Source organism: Phyllobates terribilis, unplaced genomic scaffold, assembly GCF_046119375.1.
Source record: "Phyllobates terribilis strain yellow unplaced genomic scaffold, ASM4611937v1 Scaffold_5__5_contigs__length_657084704, whole genome shotgun sequence".
Taxonomy (NCBI): domain Eukaryota; kingdom Metazoa; phylum Chordata; class Amphibia; order Anura; family Dendrobatidae; genus Phyllobates; species Phyllobates terribilis.
In genome coordinates, this window is record NW_027362765.1 from 556,104,314 (window position 1) to 556,119,535 (window position 15,222).

Here is a 15,222-nt window from a genome sequence, read left to right on the forward strand (position 1 = left end):
ATATATCCAAAGGTTGAACTTTTATAAAATTCCACGTTAAATAAAATCCAGAAAGGATAAGAATTAAGAGTCAATCCACGCTAAAAGGACTAGTTCTACAACATGGACCCTGAAAGTCTGCCGATGGTCTAACAGACTACAGATAATAAAGTCATACACATTTTTTAAAAAATGTAGCCCTTGTAGGCTTGCGGAGGAACAAAGCTAAAACAGAAGTAGACATTCAAAGGTAAATTTGTGCATAAAGTAAGGCAATAAGTCAAGAGTAATTGTTAGAAGTATAAGGTAATCAAAACAAAATTGCCATTGACCACACAATCCACATCAGTGATGTAACAAGGTCTTATAATAAATAGATGGTGACTTGGTGATCCACTCGTCCAGCTCTCCTTAAGGGCGTTTCGCACAACATGCTTCACCAGTGGGTGTACTTATTGAATGGCATGAACACTAAATTAGAATTCTGTTAATCAATGGAGTTACTTGCTTCAGTGCTTTTACATTTGTGAAAGCTTAAAATTTTCCATATTTCTGTATAAATGTAACCTAAACTTTTTCACAAGTCTTAAAATGTTACAATTTGTCAGTTATTATATGACTGTGAGTGGAAAAGTATGTGAACCTTCGGGATTAGCAGATAATTTGTAGGTTTATTAGTTTGTGGCGATTTCAATGCAATTACAAACAGGTGTGATTGGGAAACCTGTTTTATTTTAAAAAGATAAGCACAAAAGTGCAATAGGGTCTTATCCAAGCAATTTAACCTCGTGAGGTTATGTGTGACGCAACCACTAGAAATGCAGGAATTCAAGCTGCTGCAGCTTCCACAGAATTATGTGCGAATTATGCCAGGGGAGATGGACGTAACCTGTGCTGCTGAATATCAATGACCATCCAAAACAAAATCAAGGGACTATGGTGTAGTGTCAACACATTTCAGAGTCACGCCAACTCCTTCCTCAGGACCACCACGGGTTATTTTGTCTTAGATTGTCATTGATATTCAGCAGTGCAGGCTACTTTCATCTCCCCTGGCATCATTTATTTTAAAAAGTATTTATCAAAGGCTGACTTTTATTTAACCCCTTAAGGACCCTGGGATTTTCTTTTTTTGCCTTTTTTTTTTTGTTCCCAGAGCCATAGCGTTTTTATTTTTTGGTCAATATGGCCATGTGAAGGCTTATTTTTTGTGGGACGAGTTGTACTTTTGAACGACATTACTGGTTGTACCATATCATGTACGGGAAAGCGGGAAAAAAATTCCAAGTGTGGTGAAATTGCATAGTAAGTGCAATACCACAGATGTTTTTTTTATTATTTTTTTTACCACATTCACTGAATGCTAAAACTGACCTGCCATTATTATTCTCCAGGTCACTACGAGTTCGTAGACACCAAACATGTATAGGTTCTTTTTTTTTAAGTGATGAAAAAAAATCCAAAGTTTGCTAAAAAAAAAAAAAATGGCGCCATTTTCCAAGACCCGTAGCGTCTCCATTTTTCGGGATCTGGGGCCGGGTGAGGGCTTATTTTTTGTGCGCCGAGCTGACGTTTTTATTGATACCATTTTTGGGTAGATCCGATGTTTTGATCACCCGTTATTGCATTTTATTGCATTGTTGCAGTGACTAAAAAAACGTAATTCTGGCGTTTTGATATTTTTTCTCGTTACGCCGTTTACCGATCGGATTAATTATTTTTTTATATTGATAGATAGATAGGGCAATTCTGAATGCGGCGATACCAAATATGTGTATGTTTTTTTTTTTTAATTTATTTTGAATGGGGCGTGATTTAAACTTTTTTATATTTTTTTAATTTTTTTATTTTTAAAAACATTTTTTTTACACTTTATGCTTGCTTCTATAGTCTCCATAGGAGACTGTCCGATCGCCTCTGCTACATAGAGGTGATAGCAGATCAGCTTCTGTGCTATGAGCGCCGACCACTAGGTGGCGCTCATAGCGATCAGTACATGACAACCACTGGTGTCTGCTGCAGACCCAGGGTTGTCATGCCCACCCATCAGTGACCCGCCATCATGTGACGGGGTCACCGATGGGCGGGGTAAAGGACGCATTTCCGGCGCGGCAATCAGAGATTGACAGCGGCATTTAACATGTTAACAGCCGAGGGTGGATCGCGATTCCACCCCGCAGCTGTTGAGGGCACATGTCAGCTGTATAAATCAGCTGACATGTGCCCGGTTCAGTGCAGGCTAAGCGCCGGAGCCTGCGCTGAACACGGGGTGACAGCCTGGTGGTTCTCTTTGTCTTATCTGTTTTAGGACTTGTAGTTTTAGGTCAAATTTATTAAAAATCTGGAAATTTCACAAACTTTCAAGCCACACTGTCGATGGAGCAGTGGTTGCAAACAAAAGCAGTTAGCATGTGAAACAGATAAATATAATCAAAAGACAAAAAATGCAACATGTGACCAGGAGCTAATGCAGGTGTGTGATGAATAATGAAAAGGGGATGGGGCAAAATTGCTAAAGAGGAGCATATCTGTAGTCTGTGTTCTGGGGGTTTAGTAAAAGTGCATACAACACTCGAAAGGAATGTCTCCATAGTCCACATCAAAGAGAAAATCCTAATAGTTGACTGACAAGACCAGAAATCAATAAATGATTGTATAGAGCCATTGTGATCTGTATGTAGATGATAGAAATGGGAGGCAGGTTGACCACCACACAAAATCAGTGGCTGAAATAGACAAAGTCAACAGGCAGGATTTTCATCAATCTGAAATAGGTAAAGGTATAGGTGAGGTAAAATTAAAGTGAAAAGGACCTGAGTAGGGGAGAAAAAGTACAAAGTAACCGATGCATTAACACATTAGGAAAAATACAGTACATTATTATAAATGAGTCACTATAAATATTTCTGGTAAGTGAGAAGAAATTCAGCAATTGAAGATACCAGCAAGTCTAAGCGTGCAGACCAAATCTATAAAAATCTGAACACAAAATGAATACAGTAGAGGGAATAATGGCGTATAAAAGTGATAGTTATGAAAAATAAGAGTAAAGTACAAAGGAAAGACCCATGATGAAATTACAAAGATACTGTATATAAAATGGGTGGAATGCAAGAATAAGAGCATAAACAGGTGCATCTCACAAAATTAGAATATCATCAAAAAGTTAATTTATTTCAGTTCTTCAATACAAAAAGTGAAATTCATATATTATATAGAGTCATTACAAACAGAGGGATCTATTTCAAGTGTTTATTTCTGTTAATGTTGATGATTATGGCTTACAGCCAATGAAAACCCAAAAGTCATTATCTCAGTAAATTAGAATACTTCATAACAACAGCTTGAAAAATGTTTTTAACCCCTTAATTACCGGGGACGTATTAGTACGCATATTTGCGTACTGCCCGTTCACTGAACGGAGCACATGTTAGCTGATTCTTACAGCTGACATGTGCCTGCAACAGCCCCGGGTGGAATCGCGATCCACCCACGGCTGTTAACATGTTAAATGCCGCTGTCAATCTCTGACAGCAGCATTTAACGCGCGCTTCCGGGTAGCGCGTCATAAGCCCCGCCCACCGGCGTCCCGGTCACGTGATCGCGGGTCGCCGATGGGTGGGCATGACAACCCAGGGTCTGCAGCAGACGCCTGTGGTTGTCATGATCTTGTCGCTATGAGCGCCACCTAGTGGTCGGCGCTCATAGCACAGGACCATTTCTGCTGCATGCAGGGTACCTGCTCGTCCCCTGTATGTAGCAGAGGCGATCGGATAGTTGCTGCTTCTAGTCTCCTATGGAGACTATAGAAGCATGCAAAAAGTAAAAAAAAAAGTTTTTAAAAATATAAAAAAAATATATAAAAATTTAAATCACCCCCCTTTTGCCCCATTCAAAATAAAATAATAAAAAATAAACCCCACATACACATATTTGGTATCGCCGCGTTCAGAATCGCCCGATCTATCAATATAAAAAAAGAATTAATCCGATCGGTAAACGGCGTAACGAGAAAAAAAATTCTAAACGCCAGAATTATGTTTTTTGGTCGCCGCAAAATTGCAATAAAATGCAATAACGGGCGATCAAAACATCGGATCTACCCCAAATGTTATCACTAAAAATGTCAGCCCGGTGCGCAAAAAATAAGCAATCAACCAGCCGCATATCACGAAAAATGGAGACGCTACGGGTCTTAGAAAATGGCGCTATTTTTTTATTTATTTTTTTTACCAAATTTTGGAATTTTTTTTCACCACTTAAATATAAAAGAACCTATACTGTTTGGTGTCTATGAACTCGTAATGACCTGTAGAATAAGAAGGGCAGGTCAGTTTTAAGCATTCAGTGAACATGGTAAAAAAAAAAAATAAAAAACTGTGGTATTGCACTTTTTTTGCAATTTTACCGCACTTGGAATTTTTTTCCCGTTTTTCCGTACAGGATATGGTAAAACTAGTAATGGCGTTGAAAAGTACAACTCGTCCCGCAAAAAATAAGCCCTCACATGGCCATATTGACCAAAAAATAAAAACGCTATGGCTCTGGGAACAAGGGGAGCAAAAACGAAAATGCAAGAACGTAAAATGCTCCGGGGCTTAAGGGGTTAATCCGAAATGTTGGCCTACTGAAATGTATGTTCAGTAAGTGCACTCAATACTTGGGGGCTCCTTTTGCATCAATTACTGCATCAATGTGGCGTGGCATGGAGGCGATCAGCCTGTGGCACTGCTGAGGTGTTATGGAAGCCCAGGTTGCTTTGATAGCAGCCTTCAGCTCGTCTGCATTGTTGGTTCTGGTGTCTCTCATCTTCCTCTTGGCAATACCCCATAGATTCTCTATGGGGTTAAGGTCAGGCGAGTTTGCTGGCCAATCAAGCACAGTGATACTGTTGTTTTTAAATCAGGTATTGGTACTTTTGGCAGTGTGGACAGGTGCCAAGTCCTGCTGGAGAATGAAATTTCCATCTCCAAAAAGCTTGTTGGCAGAGGGAAGCATGAAGTGCTCTAAAATTTCCTGGTAGACGGCTGCGCTGGCTTTGGTCTTGATAAAACAGTGGACCTACACCAGCAGATGACATGGCTCCCCAAACCATCACTGATTGTGGAAACTTCACACTAGACCTCAAGCAGCTTGGATTGTGTGCCGCTCCACTCTTCCTCCAGACTCTGGGACCTTGATTTCCAAATGAAAATTGGAACTCTGGGACCTTGTGGAGTGTGTCAATGACTGCCTTTTGGACGTCTGTCAAGTCAGCAGACTTCCCCATGATTGATGAGCCTACTGAAACAGACTAAGAGACCTTTTTAAACGCTTAGGAAGCCTTTGCAGGTGTTTTTGTTAATTATTTTAATTTATTGACATAATTACTTTTGTGTTTTCATTTGCTGTAATCCATAATCATCAACAGAAATAAACACTTGAAATAGGTCACTCTGTTTGTAATGACTCCATATAATATATGAGTTTCACTTTTTGGATTGAAGAACTGAAAGAAATTAACTTTTTGATTAGATTCTAATTTAGTGAGATGCACCTGTATCTATGTAATAAGTGAAATGGAAACAAAACATAAAGAAAATAAAAAACAAAATGGAGAAAACATTGAACATAAAAAAAACCATAATAGGCAAAAGAACTCTAATTAATCATCTAGAATAATCTTAAACTTGAACCACCAATTGCAAATTCAACAACTAGATGTTGTTTTGCAGACATGGCAAAGTGATTTCCACCACTTTTGTAATTCTTCAATAAATGTTAGAGCAAATGTCAATAGCAAAAAAAACATACATACTATAAAATATTACAATTTTATACAGTCATGGCCAAAAGTGTTGGCACTCTGGAAATTGATCCAGAAAATAAAGTATTTCTCCCAGAAAATTATTGCAATCACACTAGTGATGAGCGAGTATATTCGGTTAACCCTTTCGGCGAGTATGCTCAGGTGAGTACCGAGTATCTTCAGCGTACTCAGTGATATGTTTGAATCACTCCCGTGTGCATGATTTGTGACTGTTTGACAGCTTTAATACATGTGAGGAATACTTGTTTCTTAAGATAAAAAAGGCAAATTGGTCATAATTTCAGAAAACCGCAAAAATGATCCGGTCAAAATTGTTGGCACCTTTCCAAAATTGTGGGTAAACAACTGTTTCAAGCATGTGATGCTCATTCAAACTCACCTGTGGCAAGTATCAGGTGTGGGCAATATGAAAATCACACCTGAAACAAGATAAAAAGGGGAGACGATGACTCAGTCTTTGCATTGTGTGTCTGGGTTTGCCACACTGAGGCTGGAGAGCAGAAACCAGAGAAGAGAATGGTCTGAGGACTTGAGAACCAAAATTGTTGAAAAATATCAACAATCTCAAGGTTACAAGTCCGTCTCCAGAGATCTTGATGTTTCTTTGTCCACATTTCGCAACATAATCAAGAAGTTTGCAACCCATGGCACTGTAGCTACTCTCCTTGGATGTTGATGGCAGAAAAAAATTGATGAAAGGTTGCAACGCAGATAGTCCAGATGGTGGATAAGCAGTCCAAATCAAGTTCCAAAGAGATTCAAGCTGTACTGCAAGCTTAGTTCACACTGACAATGATGCACCCTATCTGTCGACATTTGAATGAAATGAAATGCTATGGCAGGAGACCAAGGGGGACCCCACTGTGGACAGAGAGACACAAAAAAAGCTAGTCTATAGTTTGCCAAAATGAATGTGAGTAAGCCAAAATTCTTCTGGAAAAGCATCTTGTGGACAGATAAGACCAAGATAGAGCTGTTTGGCTTTTTGGTAAAGCATTCTACTGTTTATCGAAAACAGATTGAGGCCTACAAAGAAAAGAACACAGTACCTACAGTCAAATATGGTGGAGGTTCAAAGACGTTTTGGGGTTGTTTTGCTGCTCTGCCACTGACTCTGTGCAAGGCATCATTAAATCTGAAGATTACAGAAGGATTGTAGAGCCAAGTGTCAGAGATATGGGTTTGCATCCTAGGTCATAGGTCTTCCAGCAGGACAACGACCCCAAACCTACTTCAAGTAGCACCCAGAAATGGATAGAAACAAAGAGCAGGATAGTTCTGAAGTGGCCATCAATGAGTCCGGATCTAAACTGTGGAGAGATCGTAAAAGTGCTGTTGGGAGAAGGTACCCTTCAAATATAAGAGACCTGGAGCAGTTTGCAAAAGAAGAGTGGTCCAAAATTCTAGGTGCGCGACGTAAGATGCTTGTTGATGTTTATAGTAAGCAATTGATTGCAGTTATTTATTCCAAAGAGTGTGCAACCAAATAATAAGTTGAGGGTGCCAACAATTTTGTCTGGGTCATTTTTGGGGTTTTATGTGAAATTATGTCCAATTTACCTTTGTTTTCTCAGATTTTTGTGTTGTTCCAATACACACAAAGGAAAACGTGTCTGAGAAAACGTGTAATTTCTGGGAGAAATACTTAAAGAAGTTGTCCACTACTTTTACATTGATGCCCTATCTTACGCACGCTGTACCGGAGGCGACTGCCGGCAGGAAGTCATTACCTGCGGTGCTTGGCCATCCATCTGTAGTGGCCGCGGCGGGGTACTGCACATCCGCCTCCCATTCAATTGAATGTGGGGGCAGATGTGCAGTAACAAGCGCCGGCCTCTACAACTTGACGGCCAAGCAGCACAGGTAAGGACTTCCGGTCGGCTCATGGTCACGTCCTGCCGAAGATTATGACAAGCCTTTGGGCCATAATGAAGTAATCCTCAAACTTATCAGGGAGTTGTCGTATCTCACTGTAGAGAGTTTGAAACATTCAATGCTGACTGCGAGCTACAGTGATACCCAAACTCTTCCGTATCTCTCTTATTTCTGCCTCTTTCGCAGCTGTCAGAGATGTCAGTATATCAGGACAGACAAAATCAAGGCTTGCCTTCCAAGCTAAAGCTGCCAAAAATTAGGACGGAGGAACTTGCAATGCCCCTTACAAGAACCATGCAGTACAGCATATTACAAACATTATTCCCATTATTGGGGAGTGTGTCTCCCATAGTCTTTGCTTATGCCTTCCAAGCAAAAGCTGCCAAAAAATAGGAAGGAGGAACTTGCAATGCCCCTTACACTCCCCAATAATGGGAATAATGTTTGTAATATGCTGTACTGTATGGCTCTTGTATCTCCCATAGTCTTTGCTTATGCATTCCAAGCAAAAGCTGCCAAAAATAAGGATGTAGGAACTTTCAATAATTGCAACATGGACCACGGTGACCCTGGTGGTATAGTGGTGGTGGAGGCTGAGGATAAGGAGAAGAACCTAAAACAGCTGAAATGAGGAAGCGTATACCCATGTGTGGGTGTGAAGCGGTGCATGTGAATACACCTCCCGAAATAACACAGACTTTATCTTACTCTGCTGTCATTTGGTGGTGATGAGAAGTCTGGCTCAATCCAGCCCTTGTTCATTTTAATAAGGGTCAGCTTGTCAGCATTGTCAGTTGACAGGCGAGTGCGCTTATCAGTTATAATTCCCCCAGCGGCACTAAAAACACGCTCCGATAACACGCTAGCGGCAGGGCGGGCCAGGACCTCCAAGGCGTACAGAGCGAGTTCATTCCAAGCGTCCAGCTTGGATACCCAATAATTAAAAGGCACAGAGGAATCAGGGAGGACGCTGGTACGGTCGGCAAGGTACTCCCTCACCACCTTTTGAAACTTTCCACTCCTTGTGAGAGTACCCCGCGCCTCAGGGCCTGTAAGCTGGTCGGGTCTTAGAAAACTGTCCCAGAAAGTGGACCGTTTTCCCCTGCCTCTGCTGGATTGGAGTTGCCTCTCTCTCGCTTGTGCACCTTGGTTGGTCAATGAACTATGACCTCTGCGCCAGCGTGTTCAGATGGGAATTTTTTTAACAGTTCTGCAGCAAGGGCCTTCTGGTACTGCCCCATTTTTGTAGACTTCTCCACCTCAGGAATAAGAGAGTGAAAGTTCTCCTTGTAGCGGGGGTCTAAAAGTGTCACCAACCAGTAATGACTGTCACCCAACATTTTGACAACGTGAGGGTCACGGTTAAGGCAGCGTAACATAAAGTCAGCCATGCGTGCCAGACTGGTAACGGGCAAGACTTCCGTGTCCTCACCAAGATGACGACTGACCATGCTCTCCTCCTCCTCCCCCCTGTCCTCAGGCCACCCACGCTGAACCGACGGTATGACAGTTGTACAGGTACTACCGTCTACAGCGCATGATGCAAGCTCCTATTCTTCCTCCTCCTCCTATCCCTCATTGTCCCCCAATGCACTTTGGGATGAGATGAGGCTGGGCTGTGTGTAATCGACCGCTACGGCTTCTTGATCCATCTCATCATACTCTGGCTGCAATGCCTCCTCTTTAATTCTCTGCAGAGAGCGTTGCAAAAGACAGATAAGTGGAATGCTGATGCTTATGATGGCGTCATCACCACTCACCATCTTGGTGGACTCCTCAAAGTTTGTCAAGATGGTACATATGTCAGACATCCAGGTCCACTCCTGAGGTCTTATGTGTGGAGTCTGACCTGAATATCGATGGCCTTGTTGCAGCTGGTACTCCACAACTGCTCTCTTCTGCTCACAAATCCTTTGCAACATGTGGAGGGTAGAGTTCCAACGTGTGGGGACATCACACACCAGTCGGTGTGACGGAAGCTGCAAACGCTGCTGCAACACAGCAAGCTCGGCAGAAGCTGTAGCCGACTTGCGAAAATGAGCTGACAGGCCGCGTACTTTTACGAGCAGATCTGGCAACTCGGGGTACGATTTAAGAAATCGCTGAACCACGATGTTAAGCACATGAGCCAGGCATGGTACGTGTGTGATCTCGCCTCGCCTCAGAGCCGCCACCAGGTTATGGCCATTGTCACGACCATGCCTGGATGTAGGTTCAGCGGTCTCAGCCACAGATCTGCCTGCTCTTTCACAGCTGTCCACAACTCACAAGCAGTGTGAGGTTTCTCACCTAAGCTTAGGAGTTTCAGCACAGCCTGTTGCTGCTTGGCGGAGGCAGTACTGCAGTGCTTCCAGCTTGTAACTGATGTGGTGATATGTGAGATGGAGGCTGAACATGAGGAGGAGGAGGATGATGTGCAGGAGCTGTACACTGTGGGGGCAACTCTGACTGACATAGGGCCCGCAATCCTCGGTGTGGGGAGGATGTGTTCCGTCCCAAGGCCCGACTGGGTCCCGGCTTCCAATATGTTTACCAGTTTGCCGTCAGGGAGATGTACCATCCCTGGCCACAAGCACTTGTCCACGTGTCCGTTGTCAGGTGGACTCTCCCAGTAACTGCGCTGTTGAGGGCACGGCAGATGTTTTGGGACACGTGCTTGTGTAGTTTGGGGATGGCACACCGGGCAAAATAGTGTCGGCTCCATAAGGTCTCCACCAGCCTAAAAGGCAGCATTTCCAACGCAAGCAGTCGTGAAATGTGGGAATTTAGGACTGTGGCCTGTGGGGCGTTAGCTGAAAATTTACGCTTTCGTTCAAAGGTCTGGGATATGGACAATTGAACGCTGTGGTGGGACGTGGACGTGGACATTGATGCTGTTTCTTGAGAAACTGCCATAACAAGTGAAGACTGAGAGGAGGGGGCATCTTTGCATGCAGTATGGACAGGGGATTGCCTTGCACACACAACAGGGGGTTCTATTGCATGCACAACAGTGGAAGAAGCAGTGGTGACACCCGCTGACACTGGTCGTGGACCCTCTGGTTCGCCCCACAAAGTCGGGTGCTTTGCTGCCTTGTGCCTGATCATGCTGGTGGTGGTCAGGCTGGTAGTTTTGTCACCCCTGCTGATGCTGGCATGGCTGGTGGTACAAATGGCCTTTTTGATGTTATCAGCAGAGTCTTTAAAAAAATTCCAGACTCTGGAAGACCTACAGGTTGTACTGGCAACGTCCCTCGTGTTGGTGTTACGGGGAACTGTTGCCCGCCTTCTGGGTGCGGCTACCACACTGCTTCTTCCTGCCTGTTGGGGTACTCTGCCTCCCTCACCCTGTGTGCTGCTGGCCTCGCTCTGCATGTCCTCCTGCCACGTTGGGTCAGTTACTAGATCATCCACCACCTCCTCCTCTTCCACTTGCGCACCACTATCCTCCTCCTCATTTCCTGGCAATTGTGTCTCGTCATCGTCCACCTCTTGTGACAAATTGCCAGCGTCGACTTCCTGTGGCCGTGGCTGTTCAAATATTTGGGCATCGCTACATGGGATCTCCTCTTCCACCACTTCAAGCGGAGCAGACGAGGGGCACAAATCTGGAAATGGACCAGTGAACAGCTCTTCGGAGTGTCCAAGTGTGGGATCAGTTGCTGTCTGACGACACCCGGCATGGTGGGAGGAAGGAGCATCAGGGTGAGGAGGAGTATGCGGTCGAGACTCACGGCTACTAAGAGTTGACCGTGTGGAAGACAGTCCAGAGGTGGTGGTGCCCAGGTAACCTGAAGTATTATCTGCTATCCAATTAATAACCTGTTCACACTGATCAGTTCGTAATACTGGTGTTGTTATACTGGTGTTGTTCTGTGCTTCCCTAGTAATTCGGTCAAGAAGTGGGAGCGAGAAGATGTGGCTGTTGGTTGTGGCACATTTTCACCTTGGCCACGGCCCCGTCTTCTGCATGCACCATCACCAGAACGTCCAGTTCACGTGCCTTGCCACGCACCTTGCCCATTGTAAAGGAAGTAAAATAGCTTACACTCGCACTATCAATGGAAAAAGGGTAATAAAAAGTAGATTAGAACCGTGGAAGAGGAAAACCACAGTTCTATTTCTCTGGCCTACACCCGACTCTTTTAAACAATCTGAACAATCAGGGAGATACTATTACTGTTTTTCTTTACGGAAAAAATACCAAAACTGAACAATAGAGATTTTTTTACCGTGGAATGACAAAACCACAGTTATAGTTTACTGGGGTATACCAGAAAATTTTAAATAGATATATTTGCGGCTGAACAGTGAGCGACACACTCAAACTGTTTTTTTTTAGGTAAAAATGGCCCAAAAGTGGATAATACAGTGATTTGACCCATGGAACTGCAAAACCACACTTGTATTTCTCGGGCCTACACCAGACAATTTTCAACAGATATATTTGTGTCTGAACAATCAGGAGACACTACTGTTTTTCTTTACAGCAAAAAAGCAGGATAATACAGGGATTTGACCCGTGGAACTGCAAAACCACACTTGTATTTCTCGGGCTTACACCAGACTATTTTCAACAGATATATTTGTGTCTGAACAATCAGGGAGACACTATTAGTTTTTTTTCTACAGCAAAAAATGCCAAAAGCAGGATAATAGAGATTTTTTACCGTGAAACCGCAAAACCACAATTATAATTTACTGGTGTATACCAGACTTTTTTAAATATATATATATATTTGCGGCTGAACAGTGAGCGACACACTCAAACTGTTTTTTTTAGATACAAATGGCCCAAAACTGGATAATACAGAGGTTTGAACAGTGGAACTGCAAAACCACACTTCTATTTCTCTAGCCTACACCAGACTATTTTCAACAGATATATTTGTGTCTGAAAAATCAGAGACACACTTTTTTTGGGGGGGGGGGGGGCACCAAAAGGTTAATAAGACGGGTATTTGTACAGTGTGAAGGAGGAAAAAAAAAGAGGATTTAGATGAGAAAAAAAGGATTTTCCCCGAGACCTGGAGCTAAGTCCAGCAATTTCAGCAACAGGAGCACACAGGACTGTAATGCAGTGTTTGCTGGTATAACCACTGCATCTCCTATACAGCCTGCCTGCCTCCCTGATATCTAGGATGGATATTAGTCCTGAGAAGGACTGTTTGTTTGATCTGGCAGCCTTTACAGACCCTACACTAACAATTTTGCAGGATATATCTCTCCCTAAATCACCAGTGCTGTCCCTACACTGTCTGATCTGGAGCGACTGTGTCCAAGATGGCGGCGCCCGGTTTTAAATACTCGATGTGACGCTGTGCGGCCAGCCAATCACTGTAATGCCCACAAACAACATGGCTGTGGCATTACAGTGACTGGCTGGCAATCCCTGCATGTTCATTGGCTCTGTAAATAGCGCCAAACATGCAGGGCGGAGACCCGAGCTCCCGCCCGAGTAACCCGGAAATGCTCGGCGCTCGCCGAACATCCCGAGTAGCGTGATGCTCGGACGAGTACCGAGCAGTGTCGAGCATGCTCGCTCAACACTACTAACCACCAAAGCCAAGCGACACTGTAACAGCATTGCCAGCTCCCCTCCATGGTTTCCCTTCCCCCACCATGCAGGGACGCTGGCATACTCATTGCTCCAGTAGAAATACAACAATGCTTCTCAAATTATATAGCAAGAAGGTCCCTTCAAAGTTAAACCATACAGCCTATAGAGAACATAGAAGGACGCATGACCCTTAAGGAGCATAAAAAATATCTATTTTTATTGATACAAATATTAAAAATACATAACATATATAAAGGGACAAAATGAAGACTACCTAGCAAGCTTTAAAGGGTCAACTCCAAGCCACCACCTATACAATATTCTACTGTGTCACCACCAATAATATAGATTGATATACATTTATGCGGGGGCATTTATGCATATAGCATTTATGCATACTTTATCGAAGTGCCATAATTTAGCAAAGTGCCCTGGCAGTTAGAAAATGGCATTGCTAATATTCATCTTTCTTCTCTTCTTACAGGTATATATTTTTCACTGCTTGTGTGATCTGTCCTGAAAACTGCATTATATCTCCATGCAATGCTCTGCAGCCTATCAATTTCTGGTATATATTTTTCACTGCTTGTGTGATCTGTCCTGAAAACTGCATTATATCTCCATGCAATGCTCTGCAGCCTATCAATTTCTGGTATATATTTTTCACTGCTTGTGTGATCTGTCCTGAAAACTGCATTATATCTCCATGCAATGCTCTGCAGCCTATCAATTTCTGGTATATATTTTTCACTGCTTGTGTGATCTGTCCTGAAAACTGCATTATATCTCCATGCAATGCTCTGCAGCCTATCAATTTCTGGTATATATTTTTCACTGCTTGTGTGATCTGTCCTGAAAACTGCATTATATCTCCATGCAATGCTCTGCAGCCTATCAATTTCTGGTATATATTTTTCACTGCTTGTGTGATCTGTCCTGAAAACTGCATTATATCTCCATGCAATGCTCTGCAGCCTATCAATTTCTGGTATATATTTTTCACTGCTTGTGTGATCTGTCCTGAAAACTGCATTATATCTCCATGCAATGCTCTGCAGCCTATCAATTTCTGGTATATATTTTTCACTGCTTGTGTGATCTGTCCTGAAAACTGCATTATATCTCCATGCAATGCTCTGCAGCCTATCAATTTCTGGTATATATTTTTCACTGCTTGTGTGATCTGTCCTGAAAACTGCATTATATCTCCATGCAATGCTCTGCAGCCTATCAATTTCTGGTATATATTTTTCACTGCTTGTGTGATCTGTCCTGAAAACTGCATTATATCTCCATGCAATGCTCTGCAGCCTATCAATTTCTGGTATATATTTTTCACTGCTTGTGTGATCTGTCCTGAAAACTGCATTATATCTCCATGCAATGCTCTGCAGCCTATCAATTTCTGGTATATATTTTTTCACTCCTCTAGCTTTTTTATTCCATGATACTTAAAGGTCATCACACTTACTTTAAGAGTTTATGATCCATGCCGAGTTTACTAGTCTGTTTTTTTTTTTTTTTTTTTCCCTACACTTTATGGTCTCCTGTTGTCTTTTAAGCTAGTGATTGATTGTTAATGAGTTAAATCTGTGCAGATCTAAGCAGATACGTCCCTATATATTGAGACTTTGCTAAGGGGCAGCATTTATGCGGGGGCATTTATGCATATAGCATTTATGCATACTTTATCGAAGTGCCATAATTTAGCAAAGTGCCCTGGCAGTTAGAAAATGGCAGTTGGACAGGGCAGGAGACAGGTAAGACATGCAAGACAATTAAACAAACTTGCTTCCAGGTCATCTTTTTGGCAAACAGTATTCACCATTTGTATCTGTGCCATTTATACTCTGGTTGCTACAATCATCCACATTCACCGTTCACCCACAAATGCGGCACACTTCATCCATATTAATCCCTCACTCCTCTCTTCTCCTATGTACAGTTGTCATGCTCTCTTCACAATGTTATACCACGCAGATCCATTCATTCCCACCATACAACGCAGGAAACGCTCTCA